Genomic DNA, 14,630 nt, shown 5'->3' with positions numbered 1-14,630 from the left:
TGCTATTTATGCTAAATGTCTCAAATCTGTTGTTGGGATATCTAGAAATTCAGCTGGGATACACTCAAGGTAGTACTTTGGATCTTGTGGATTTGTTTTAATATTCTTCAGATTTTCCCTGAAATTACATGTGAGCAAATGATGGTCTATTTCATAGTTAGCCACTGGCCTGCTGGTAGTGAGTTCTCCAACATCCCTTCCCACAGGTGTATTCAATTTCATTTCTGCATTTTCCCTCTAAAGAATACTGTGGGTATAATCATCTTTTGTGTTGTTGAAGAAAATATATTTGCTACCAACAACTCATTGGTTTTGCAGAATTCTATTATGCCATCTCCAGTTTTGTTTCTATCACGAAGTCCGTATTTTTCAACTACGGTCCCTTCCTCGTTTTCAACTTGTGTAACCTAAATACCAATAATTATCACTGCGTCTTGATTGCATGTGTGATAAGGTCCAACTGAAGTAGTTGGTAGAATTCTTCAGTTTCTTCATGAAATTCTTTTGTGGTTGATACAAGCCTTTGAGTAATCGTTTTATTGGTTGGTTTTCCTAGGAGGGTAGATATAATGCTATCACAGCATTGTACATCGCGATTCATTTTGCAGTGACCTTTTTGACAGTGAATACATTACCATTATTCTGGATTGTATTATTCCTAGCATGGTAAATTGTATGATTCTCTGATAAAGATATGCCAACGCCTGCTCATGTATGCTCACTAATGCCTTGCGTTTCGATCTTTAGTCATGACATTTAATTTTGGACCACTTCTAATTTTCCCAGATTCATATTTCACAAATTCCAAGTTCTGATCATTAGCAGATTTTGCAGTTGTTTCTTCTTACCTCAAGTCCTGCCCCATCAGCACGGGGAGGGCCTGAAGTCTCCCCTTCCATGGACTTAGTGACATGCCCATGGCTGACTCCATTCTGAGAAAGCAGCTCCTCCTCAATCGCATTTCAAGAACCTTCTGACCTGAGGGGCCCATCCTGTGGCACCATCTATCTCAGTCTATGTTCTGCGTCCATGCAATGGGCCTTCAAAAATATTTTGGCACTGTGCGTGTGGTTTTCAGCATCTCCTGCTCTGAAGTGGGCAGCTGAGTTCTTCTTTGCTGTCTGTCCTTAGTCTGGAAGCTCCACTGAAATGTATTCACTTTGGGTGTCCCTGCTGCCATTTGAAATGCCAGTGACGGTTTCCAGCATCACAGCAACCCAGACGCCACCCCAGTATGACAACTTGGCAGACAGCATATCAATGGTAGTGTTCTATAATTTGTGCATTCTGTTTATAGGAGGAGTACAAATATGGATCTGTTTCAGTCAGTTGGCCAAGAACTGTCTTACAAATATCTTGGCATAGATGAATGAGTGCTTTCAGGGCTGCCTCAGCTTGTTGAAACATTTTCATTGGTATTCCATCAATTCTGGAACCTTGCTTTCGTCCAGTGCTTTCATTGCAGCTTGGATTTACTCCTCCACTTTCACTGGTTCTTGCTCATATGCTGCCTCTTGAAAATGTTGAATATACACTAAGTATTTTGGGAACAGTGATTCTGTACATTCTTCCAGTCTTCTTTTCATGCTGTCTGCACCATTCAATATTTTGACCATAGAATATTTCATTATTGGAACCTGAAACTGGATTTTTTTCAGTTCTATGCTGAGTGTGTGTTTCCTTCTTCTGTTTTTTTTTAAGTCTAGGTCTTTGCACACTTCATTGTATTTTATTTTATCTACTAAATATGCCCTTTGAAAGTTTCTGTTAAGCTCTTTTACTTCATCCTTTACCTTATCTTCTGTGGTAGTTACACAATCTGGTGTCAATTTGGGACTTGACCAATTTTGGGACTTGATCAGAGGCCTCTGTGTGGGCATGGCTTTCTCCTAATAATTCTTGGAAATCTGTTACTTTCTTAATGGAGGCGGGAGACACTTCTCTCTGCTCACACCTTGGGACAAATAGCAGCTGACAAGATGCATGGACCCACCCTGATATAGCCAAAGGTGCTGGAGAAACCATACAGAGACCCCTGTCAGTGCTGAGCTGTTTCCGATGCCACTTGATCCAATGACTTTCTACCCACTCTCCTGTGGCTTCTATATTCTGCATCATTGCCTGTGTTTCGTGAATCTGAAAAGGACTTTATAGATTGGTATTGGACATATGGACTAGTATTGGACTTATGGGCTTGATTTGGACTGGGCTAGGATGTTTTCTCAATGTTCAATTGCTCTTGTATATAAGTCTCTTTCTTATACATATATGCATTTCCGTGGATTTGTGTCTCTTGTCTACCTTGCCTGACACACCTGCTCTACGATCAAGAGCAACTTTCAGAGACTCCTCTGACATTTACCTTGATCCTTTCTTTCCTTTTGGTCTTTTGCTATCTTTATGTATGATGTTATTTATATCATCCCACAGCTCATCAGATTTTCTGTCATTAATGTTTCATAAATGAAACATTTCTTGACATGTTCTGAAAACTTGGGTGGGATATACTCAAGGCCGTATTTAGACTTTCATGGCCTTGTTTTCATTTTTTTCAACTCGACTTTAACTTACATAGGAGCAACTACGGGCTGTTCCACAGTCAGAGACTGGCCTGGTATTAGCTGCTGTTGTCTAGCTTCTCCATAGTCTCTTCCCACAAAGGTAGTAACTTTGATTCCTATGTATTCCATCTGGAGAAATCCACAGGGCTAGTCACTTTTAAACTTGTTAAAAAGTGGTATTGAAGATGAATAAATCGCTGACGTTGCAAAATTCTCTCATTCAATCTTCAGCTTTTTTCCCCCCAAAATTCTGTTCCTTACTCTTTGTTTCCAATGTTTGCATTCCAATCCCCAATAATCACTCAATGCATACTGATTCTATGCTTGATCAATTTCAGACTGAATAGAGGGATATGATTCTTCAGTTTCTACATTATCAGATTTAGTGGCTATTGCATAAATTTGAATAATAGCTGTATTGATTAAATTTTCTTTTAGGAGGATAATTATCCTATCACAAACAGTACTTCAAAATCTATCTTGAAATGTCCCTTTGTCACAGAATACAATGCCATGCCTCTTCATTGTGTCATTCTCAACATAGTGAACAATATGATTGTCTGACTTAAGATGGCCAATATCAATCCATTTCAGCTTACTAGATACAGAATGTCCATTTTTATGCATTCGATTTCTTGAGGATCCCTCATGGCATGGTGGGTTACATTCTGGGCTGCTAACTACAAGATCAGCAGTTCTGAAACACCAGCTGCTTTGTGGGGGAAATACTAGGCTTTCTACTCCTATAAAGAAACACAGTCTCAGAAACCCATATGGGGCAACTCTTCTAGTGTTTTCGTACGGTGCTATGAGTCAGACTTGACTTGATGGCAGTGAGCTTTTCCTATTGTCATGGAGCCGTACAGCAAATGAAGTTCCCAAACACTTTACCACCACAGGCTTTCCTCCTGATAGCTTTCATCATGATAGCTGCACTTTAACAATGCCACTCTTCCTCAGTCATACTGTGAATGCCGTCCAACCTGACAGGCACATCTTTTTGCAGAATCTCCGACAATGTTCTGCATCTGTTCATTAGGTTTTCGGTAACTGACAATGTATCAATATTATCCAAAGGGTTTTCAGTGACTAATTCCTCCCAATTGACAGTCTGTTCCTTCTGGATGGCTGTTCGTTGTCTGGAAGCTCGGCTTAAAGCTGTCGACTGTGAGTGATCCTGATAGTATTGAAATCCCAGTGACATAGCCTTCAGCATCACAGCAACTCACTAGCCACCACAGTGTGAGAAGCTGACAGAAACGGGTGGCTTGTGTGTTGCATCACCTACCCCAATTCCTTCTGGCATTTTCCTGTTTCCATCTCCCTTTTCCTTGGTGGCACAGTGGTTACACTTTGGACTGCTAACCACAAGATCTGTAGTTTGAAACCGCCAGCCACTCTGAGGGAGAAAAGTGAGATTTCTATTCCTGTAAAAAGTTACAGTTTCAGAAACACCACTTAGGTTATTGTACTCTAACCTATGGGACCCTGTGAGTCAGAATTTCCTTGATGGTAAATCAATATGCTGCATCAATACAGCAGGACGGCACAGGACCAGGCAGGGTTATCTTCTGTCGTACATAGGTTGCTATGAGTCACAACTGACTCAGGGGCACTTAACCGCAACTGCAACCTTTTTGAACTCTGTCCTCTGGCAAATGCTGCCCTTTTGATCTTGAACGGTTGGTTATTACCTAAGTAGGATAATTGTTCTCCTTAAATAAATACTTTTGTGGAAACTTTTGTCATAGGGAGACTGGATATAGCTAATGATTCCTGATCACTCATTACATGCCAAGGATGGTTATAATCACTGTATGGCAGCCATTACTTGTGGCTATTTAAATATAATTACAAATGGAATAAAATTACACTTTCTCATGCTAGCCACATTTTAAATGCTCTATAGCCAAGTGTGTTTAGTGACTATATTATGCAACAATTCATTCATCATTGAAAGTTTTACAACAATAATTCTTTTAATCCACTCAATAACCATAAAGCATAATCATTAGTGCTATCCTTACTTTATAGATGAGGAAAAGGAGGCAAACAGGTTAAGTAACTTACTCAATAAAAGTGATATGCCCAGTGGGATTTAAACAATAAATCTCTATCTCTTTCTATAAAAAGGAAGTCACCAATACTCTAACTTATTAAATTATACATAAGTACAGAAGTTTTACCACTACAAAACTCTGAAGTTAGAATCTTTTATATACAATACAAGATCACCTTTGAATACTGGTTTTTGCTGTTTTAACTTTGGAATAAATGCCTGCCTTGAGGAATGCAAATTTTCAGTGAAATGTTGCCCTAATAAATGAAAAAGGTGAGTATCCTTTATTAGTCTATTACACTGTGGCATTAACTGGAGGTGACATTGTAAGTATTTTATAGGGCATAGTTGTTTTTATCTATAAGCTTGTGATTTTTGAGTTATAAACTGTTAATGTCTTCTTGGGTTTTTCTAGTGACATGACAGATTTATAAGTGGAGACAGATGTTCTGGGCTCAGAATGGCTGTGAAGGTGTTAGGGGTCCAGTTGAATTGCTAAAGTCTCTCTCACAGGGAAATATGAAAAACCCTGTTATTAGATGTAGAGAGGATCCCATGATCTTTGTGGTTTATATTGATGACTTTCCTTGCTTGGAATACATGTCAATATTTAACATACAAGTAGCCAAATTGTGTCTACTCCTGAGATCTCTCAGGATAATGATTAGTCTTTTGGAAACTACTCATTCGTGATCTCAAAATCACCTTTCAAAAGTTGAGTTAAAATGCCAATTACTTCCCTGCTATGGATTTTTTCCTCTAAGTGTTAATTATTCTCATTTTGTAAATAAAAATGGTTGAAATGCATAAAACATAAATTTAGAAAAAGGCCTGATAATTCTGGGTAATTCTCATAGGTCATTGTAAATTGGTCATATTTTCTTTTTTCCTTAATTGTATCTTCTGAGAAGACCTGGCCACTTTTTAAAATTATACAATTATAAGATTCTAATTAGAAAGCCCTTTGGATAGCACAAATGTTTAAACACTGAAATACTAACCTAAAAGTAGCGACTTGGTGGCATTGGGGAATACTTCTTGAGCTGCTAATCACAAGGTCAGCAGTTGGAAGCCACCAACCACTCTGTGGGAGAATGACTAAGCCTTCACGTCCTTTAAAGAGTTACAGTCTTGGATGCCCACGGGAGCAATTCTATCCCATCCTACAGGGTTGCTGTGTGTCACAATTGACTTGATTTCCATCTATTTGGATTTGGTTTGACTAGCCTAAAGCTAATGGTTTTATCTTACCTAGAGATATCCAATAAGACAAGCTTGGCTATCTTATTCTGAAAGATCACACCATTAAATACTCTACCGAGAAGTTCTACTCTGTACCTATGGGATTACCATGAGTTGAAATCAATCAACTTGAAGGCAACTAACAACAACAACAACAAAAAAAAACAATTAGAAAGGCAAAAACAATTGAATGGTGGAATTATATATTAAGAAGGCTGAGGAAGCAGTCTTTACTACTGTCAATAAATTTTCCCCAGTGAGAAACTCCAGGGTTTATCTGATTAATTTTTAAAACTTTTAATTTGCCTTCTCATGAATTGTGTAGTAACCAATACACATGAGGCCTGCTCCTTTCTGTGTGGAGGAGGATACTCAAAAAATGAATACAGTATAGACTCTACCTCCAAGAAGTTTACAATCTGACTTAAATCACTAATTTAGTTCAAAGGTTGGCAGATTGACCTGAAATTATGTATGTTTCTTTTTCTAGATATTATTATTATTTTTCCTCTTTTTATTCAATTTTTGTTTTGTCCCTATTATTGTTGGTTTTCCTACCTATGTAAGATAAGCATGGGAAGAAAACTCAAGGAGAAAGAAACGGAACTGACGTTTCCGGAGAGACATGGGGGAAAGAAGAGGAAGGGGAAGGGAATGGTGAACAGACAATACCATAGACTGGGGAACAACTAGGGAATTAAAATTAACAAGAAGGAGGAAATAGAGACCCTGGGGGTGTTGGAGCAACAGCAATCTAGCTCAGAGGAATTCGTAAGAGGCAGAAGTAGGGTAAGCATGATTGTGGGATGGAGGAAGGTACAAGGAAACAGAGGAAAGATCTATGAAGCAAAGCTATGCACAGAGGTAGACACAAAGGAGTGTACATATGTAAATACATTAGTTAATAAAAATAGAGGTATTGGCTTTTGTACATATATTTATATGGCAATACACTGAGGTAGTGGACAGATTCGGGCCTCTGCTGAAGCTCTGCCTCAATGCAAGAACACACTGTTCTAACAACTTGGCAATCTGTGATGCTCACCCTCTTAGCAGATTGCTGAAGATAAAATGGGTGCACAAGCAAGTGTGTTGAAGAAAGCTGATGGTGCCTAGTTATCAAAAGAGTCAGAGGTCTTAAAACCTTGAAGTTAAACAAGCAGCTATTAACAGTGACTCAACAAGCCCACATGGAAGTAGTACACCAGCCTGAGTGATCATGAGGTGTTGACGAGATCGGGGAACAGGCATCAGAAGACCCACAACCAACAATCAAACAAACAAAGCATGTTGTTGAGGATGACAGGGGTCAGAACAGAGACCCCACACCCATCTGTAGACCATGAGACATTCCCTCACAGAAGGGTCACAAGGAAGGATGAGTCAACCAGGGCACAGAATAGCACCTATGAAGCACACAATGGTCCTCTGGTTCCTTGAGGCTTCCTCACCCCCACTATCATGACCCAGTCCTGCCTCTCACTGAGGACTAGACAGGAGCATGTGTACAGGTACTGAGAAGAGCTCACAACACACAGAATCCAGGTCAGATAACCCCCTTAGGAACAGAAATGAGAGTGATACCAGGAGAGTAGGGGGAAGGTGGGGAAAGGAGCGGAGAAAGGGGGAACAGATGACAATGAATGATACATAATTACAGCAGAAATCATGGAGGAAGGGAGACAGCAGTCAGTTTAAAATATGACAATAATAATAAACTTTTAAGGCGTCATGAAGGTAGGAAGGAGAGGAGGAAAAAGAGAGGAGCTGATACCAAGAGCTCAAATAGAAAGTAAATGTTTAGAATATAATGTTTAGAATATAAATGTTTAGAATATAATGATGTCAACATATACAAATATGTTTGATACAATTGCTGTATAGATTGTTATAAGAGCTGTAAGAGCCCCCAATAAAATGATCTTTAGAGGAAAAAAAAGTATTGCTGAAAAAAAAAGATAAATAATTTTCCTTTCAGTGATTAGGAATAGATTCATTAAGAAGCTCCCTTTGAAGATCGTCCTAGAAGAATGAACGTGATTTTAATAGATGGTGGTGGTGACTTCATCCTCTCCTACCCTGTCTTGTCAGATGTCTGTGCATTGGAATGGCCTCAATTAGACACAAATTCAGCAAAGAGAGAAAAAGAGTGCTTGGAGAACACACATGCCTAAGCATGTGACTGCTCATTGAGAGGATGGTGCTTGGAACCTATCCATACTTGAATACAGGCCTGGTGATCTTCTTCCAAAAGGTCACAGCTTAGGAAACCCTGTGGGGCAGTTCTGTTTTACACACCTAGAATCATAAGCAACTAGACAGCAACTAACAACTCTGATTTCACCCCCCCCCCACCCCCCAGGAGTAAATCATCAGGACTTTTCTCTGAACAGCCTCTGAGTGGACTCAATCCTCCCACCTTTGGATTGACAGCTACATTAACTATCTGTACCACCAGGGATTGCAATTTAACTGATTGCCAATGTTAGATGCCATCCAGTTGGGTCTGACTCATAGAAAATATTGTGCAACAGAGGAAAGGCTGCCTTGTCCTGTTTCATCCTCACAACCTTTGCTCCGCTTAAGCCCATTGTTGCAAGCACTGTGTCAATTGATCTTACTGAGGGCCTGCCTCTTTTGCATTGATATTTTACTTCACCAAGCATGAAGCCCTTCTGCATGGACTGGTCTCTTCTATAATATTTCCAAAGAAGATGAGATTCATTCTCACCATCATCCTCTCTTTTGTGGCTATATTTTTTCTAAAAGGGATTTATTCGTTTTTCTGAAACTTCATGGTATATTCAATATTTTTTGCATCAATTCTTTGGTCTTTTTAATTCAGTTTATCTATTATACAATGAGCATTTTGCTTGTTTGCATTAAGATGGGTTAGGATAAAAACAAAAGCTAACCGTAGAAATGTAGAATTGTTAAAAAGCCAGCTGTCCTAGTGAACAAAGATAGCAGCTGACACACCTATTGTATGTCCTTGTCTACCCGATGGTTTTGTAAAAGTACACACATATATGCATGCATTATGGTAACGTATCTATTTTTCTCTAAAATTTGAAAAAAAAAACACATATTGATCCAAGTACCTACAAAAAATAAAAAGAGAGGGAGGCAAGTTACGGGGGGTTAGAATCTGAGCAAAGGGTTTGAGACTAACAGGAGCACCTACCATCCGCAGAGAGAGTTGTGCTTGAGATCAAGCCAAAAGCTTGTCGAGCCAGAGGTTCCCTCTGACCTCATTCAGCCATGGACCATTCCACACTTACTAAGTCCTTGTAGGCTGGAGGATCAAGACACAAAATGAAAAGATAAAATATTTTCCAGTTGCTCACAGCCTCTGCAGTCCATGGCAAGAACTAGAGGAGAGAATTCTTGGATCTCAAGAACAGATGTGAGGAGAATTGGCTAGCATCAGGGAGAGAAACAACATGAAAGCTTTGACTCTTTGCCTATTTTAAGGGAGAAATGCCTGGATGATACACATAGTTCATTCAAGGCTGCCCTGGGGGGCAGGGGGACTTGGAGACTTACCTTATATACTTGAGTATAAGCCGACCCGAATATCAGCTGAGATACCTAATTTATCACAAAACGGCATTAAAAATGTGCTGAAAACTTGGCTTATACATCTGAAAATTCGGCCATTGTGAAAACCTTGTGAAACATAATTCTACTCTAATACACATGGGATTGCCATGAGTTGAGTTGATGTCACAATATGGTTTTGGAATTTTTATTGAAATGGTGTTGATAGCACAATGATTTAGTTAGCACCTTCTCCCACAACTACTGTGGGTCCAAAGGCCATTCTTCCTGGGGGTTGTGAAGCTCACTCAGGACATTCCCCTTTTTGTATTCCTTGAACTTGTCATTTCTTCCATTGTTGCTTTTTTAAGTCAAACGTGGTTTGCTTTTTTACAGGAAAATACATGTTTCTCTCTTTATCCTGCTGCATCCTTCTCAGGTCACAAAATGTTAACATTCCTTCATTACGTTGCACACCAGCTCCAAGGAACATCATCGGAACTGCGAGTTAGGCAGCGTCTTGTGACTAGTTTGCAGTATTTACCCAAGTCTCCTTGCAGATCTCCTCATGAATAAATGTTGCATTCTCTGTAAACTAGCTGTATTCTCAGATAGTGTCGTCCATAGTGTTATGACATATGAATTGTAAAGTGTGGGTGCTTCCCCTATCACATATATGTTCTTGTTGATTTTTGAGTATTTTATTTCAGAAACAGCTAAATGAGAATTTTTTTAAAGCACACTAACCAAGTTATTTCCAATAAGTAATATTATACTAAATTGCTCTGGCTGTGGTCCTATCCACTAATGAGATAATCTCTGATCATTTTAAACAAGCACACACTCAAACATTAATTCTTTCTGATCTAAATCATTTATCATGCAAGGAAGTAAAGAGTGCATCCTAGGTCTTTCTAGCCTACGATTCTTTGATGTCCAGTTTAGTTCGGGGAGAGAGTTCAGGCTGCATGTGTAGCCTCAGCACTAGTGCCTCTCTCCTCTGCACTTGGACTTGTGGAAATGACCAGCAGTGGTTGCTACGTGACTGCAGGGCCCCTCAGTGTGTCTGACTGGCTGCCTTCCCAGCTGCTCCTGCCATCTGTCGGAAATGTAGTCCAGTAAAAACAGAAGGTAGATGAAAATATGCACTTTTCCTCATGTCTTTTAAAAAGTGTGTTTATCATTTTTTAATAATTAGCCATGTAAACAGGCTTTAAATTATGTTCTCAGATACCCCCACTACAAGGAAGCTTTGGGGTTATGACACATTTAGATAAAGCTTCAATCTCTGTCTCTGGGCACCACAAGATATGAGGTTGCTTGTTAAAAGAACGCCATAGAGAGCAAAATGTGAGCTGAGTGAACACATTTTTTTTTTCTGTGAAGGAAGAAGTCAATTAGGAGAATAGGAAGGAAAGGAAAGGCAATTTATAAGCCAGACAGAACTATTTTATTTCTCTCACCACATGGATGCAGCTCTTGGTAAAAGGCCCTGTTGGAATTTAGATGAGTGTCACAGGATACTAGGTTACTCTGTATCATATATTTGTAGTTAATAAATTAATAGTCTTTTTCCAGATCTCATGATTTTCTCCAAACCATAGGAGATATAAGAGCACAGCCCTGCCTGAAATACAGTTAAAGATACACAGTAGTTTCCAAACCTTAGTGTGAATTGGAATCAATGTGGATTTTGTGCCTAACCTCTCAGTCTCTAATTGGTAAGTGTAAGATGGAGCCCCAAATTCAGGTTTCTGTCGACTCCCCAGATGATGCCAATCCTGCCATTCTAGACAACAGAACATTAAAAATAAGGATTCGAAGGAGAGACTCGCGTGGGTCTCTGGGAAGTACAGAATTTGAGAGCTGAATGGGCATCGGGTTGTTTCTCATGATAATTCACTCAAACTCATGCCAGGGTATAACCGTATTTTATAAGGTTTTCAGAAGTAACCCATCAAGTCTTTTTCCAAGGCAACTTTGTTAGATTCAAACCTCTGACCTTTTGCTCGGCAGCTGGGCATATTTACCATTTTAACCATCCAGGTAATCTGAATCAGAGGTGGGTGTTGTGCTTCTGGGCCTCCAAAGTCTGGCGACCCCATGGCCACAGGGGTACAACACGAGTTTTCCTTAGCTGAAATCTGCATAGAATCAGTTTACCAGGTCTTTCCAAGGCTTTGTAAATCTTTGGGGGAACAGGGATCCTGATAGTTCTCCTTTGGAGCCACTGGTGGGTTTGAACCTGGCCGTTTACCGTCAAACACTCACCCAGCATCGCCACCAGAGCTCCTGAATGGAATGATTACTCTTTCAAAATGCTGCTGCATTCTTAGAGACCATGAAGCTGGTTCCTCCTCATGGGGACCCTACGTACAAGGGGACCAAACACTGCCTGTTTCTGCAGCATCCTCACAGTAGGAGTCACTGGCTCAGTTCATTTGCATGAGGGTCTTCCTCTTTCCATGCAACCTGTACCTTACCAAGGATGGTGTCCTTCTCCAGGGACTTGCGTCTCCGGGGCACATGCCCACAACACATGAGACAAAGTCTCACCATCCTTGCTTCCAAGGAGTATTCTGACTGTACTTCTGCTACCAAGACTGATGTATTTGTTCTTCTGTTGACATGAACGCGATGGCTTTGAGGGAGTTTGGTTGTTTCTTCTGACTGTTCAGTATACTTTCAGTAGTATTTGACATCCCCATAATCCAAATACTTCCATTCTTCTCCACTCCTCCTTATTCATTGCCCATTTTTCACATGCAGATGGGGTAATTAAAAGTATCCTGGTTTGGTCAGGCTCATCTGAGTCTTCAAAGCTACATCTTTGCTTTTTAATACTTTAAAGAGATCTTTTACAGCAAATTTGCCCAACGCAATGCATAGGTCCTTTGATTGCTTGAAAGTTGCTTCTATGTGTATTAATTTTGAGACAAGATAATATGAAATTCCTTAATATCCTTATTTTCGTCATTTATCATGATGTCATTTATTGATCCATTCATGATCACTTTTGAATTTTTTTTACATTGAGGTGTAATCCATATTGAAGGCTGCAACTTTTGATCTCCAACAGTATCGTCTTCACTCTCAGCAAGCAAAGTTATCTTCCTATCTCAGGGGTTACTGCTGCTTCCTCCAATCCTGGTTCTAAGTTCTTCATATCGCCCAGCCCCTGGCCTTGTTTTGGCTGATGATACTGAGCTTCTTTTTCATCTCTTCCAAGTCACATGGTCAATATAATTCCTGGGTATTAAATATGGCCAGGTTCATAGTTATTGTTAATGTTTTAAAAATGACTTTCAAAGAAAAAGAAAAACATTGGTCTTGCGAAATTCTATCATGGGATTGTCACCTTAGTTTGGACTGCCCAAACCATTATCTCAACAACTGATGCTTCCTGTTTGTTTCTAACTTTCTAATTCTAGTTGTAAGAACTTATCACTGCATCTTTGTGGCAAGTTTGATCAATTTCAGACTGAACAAGTTCATAGAATTCTTCAGCATCTTCTTCATTGATTTTAGTTGCTGGTGGGGGAATTTGAATAATAGTCATATTAATTGGTCTTTCTCATAGGTATGTAGATATTTTCCTATCACAGATAGCATTGTACTTTAAGAGAGCTCTTGAAATATTCTTTTTGTCAATGAATATTATGGCATTCCTCTTGAGTAAGTCATATTATTGTCTGATTCAAAATGGCCAATACCCATCCATTTTAGCACACTTATGCCTAGGCTATTAATATATATATATATATATATATATATATATATATATACCATTTTATTTTTTGTTTTTCCATTTTTTGTATGCCCATATACTTCATACTCCATGTTCTGTATTAAGGATGCATGCAACTGTATTTCTTATTTTGAGTTGTGCAAAATTAGCACAAACAAAAAAAAAAAGGTCCTGAAAGCATTGCTTCTTCATTGGTGTTAAGGTCAACTCTACTTTGAGGTGGCAGCCCTTCCCCATTTGCTTTTGAGTTCCTTCTAATCAGAGAAGCTCATCTTCTGGCACAATACCAGATGATGTTCCATATTGTTCACAGGATTTTCACTGGCCAATACCTCAAAATGATAGCTCATTCTTTCTTCTCAGTCTAACTTAGTCTGAGAGCTCAGAACACTACCTATCATGGGTAATGTGAATGGTATCTGAAATACTGGTGGCACAGTTTCCAATGCCCCAGCAATTCACAAGTCACCATAGTAGGATAGATGACTGGTGGGTTTTAACTATAACTCACTGCCATTGAGTGGACCCCAATTCAAAATTACCACACAGGACATGGTAGAACTGCCCCCTCTGAGTTTCTGAGACTGTCAATCTTTAATAGAACAGAATGTCTCATGTTTCTCCTGTACAGCAGCTAGTGGAGTTGAACCACCAATCTTGTGGTTAGCAACTCAACAAGTACACCACTATGCCATCAGGGACCTTTCCTTTAAATACATGTACCCTAAAGTAACAAGTGACAAAACGGAACCCATTATCACTTACATGACTTGGAGTGATACCTTCCCCACGCAGACCTGGGCCAACTTGTCCTGGGCTAGAGGACGGTTATGGTTTAGACCTCAGCTCCATGTCACACCAACCCACCTTGTCAAAGCCAAGACTCAAGCAAAGGTGGGGACATCCCTAAAGGCATTTGGCTAATCAAAAAAAGAAAAAGAAAAAAGGCTGATATAAAGCTTGACTACTTTAAAAAACAAAAAAAGCTTGACTTTTTTGACTATGTCTTTTAGAACCAAAACTTTAATTGGAATTTTGACTAATTATACAAAATAGCTGTGGATATTTTTTCTATCTGAAATATTTTATATCAATACATTATAAAAAAAGAAGGAAAAACAAGAAAGGGGGGAGAGAGAGTTTTGTCCTTGACAGGTCTTGTTCCTTTAGAACAGTGGTTCTCAGCCTTCCTAATGCCGCGACTCTTTGATACAGTTCCTCATGTGTGGGGACCACCCCCACCATAAAATGATCTTCATTGCTACATCATAACTATAATTCTGTTTCTGTTATGAATCAGGCGACCCTTGTGAAAGGATCATTCAACCCCCAAAGGGGTCACAATCCACAGGTTGAGAACCACTCCTTTAGACAAATGGAAGAATTAACAGCTCACCTAATGAGAGGGCCACTTCAGAGACAAAGTCAATAGAAGAATTTTTTGTAGAGAAGTTTGTTGGGGGAAAGACCTTGAGTACAA

The sequence above is a fragment of the Tenrec ecaudatus genome, chromosome 2, assembly GCF_050624435.1.
Source record: "Tenrec ecaudatus isolate mTenEca1 chromosome 2, mTenEca1.hap1, whole genome shotgun sequence".
Lineage (NCBI taxonomy): Eukaryota > Metazoa > Chordata > Mammalia > Afrosoricida > Tenrecidae > Tenrec > Tenrec ecaudatus.
Note: the sequence above shows the minus strand (reverse complement) of the source record.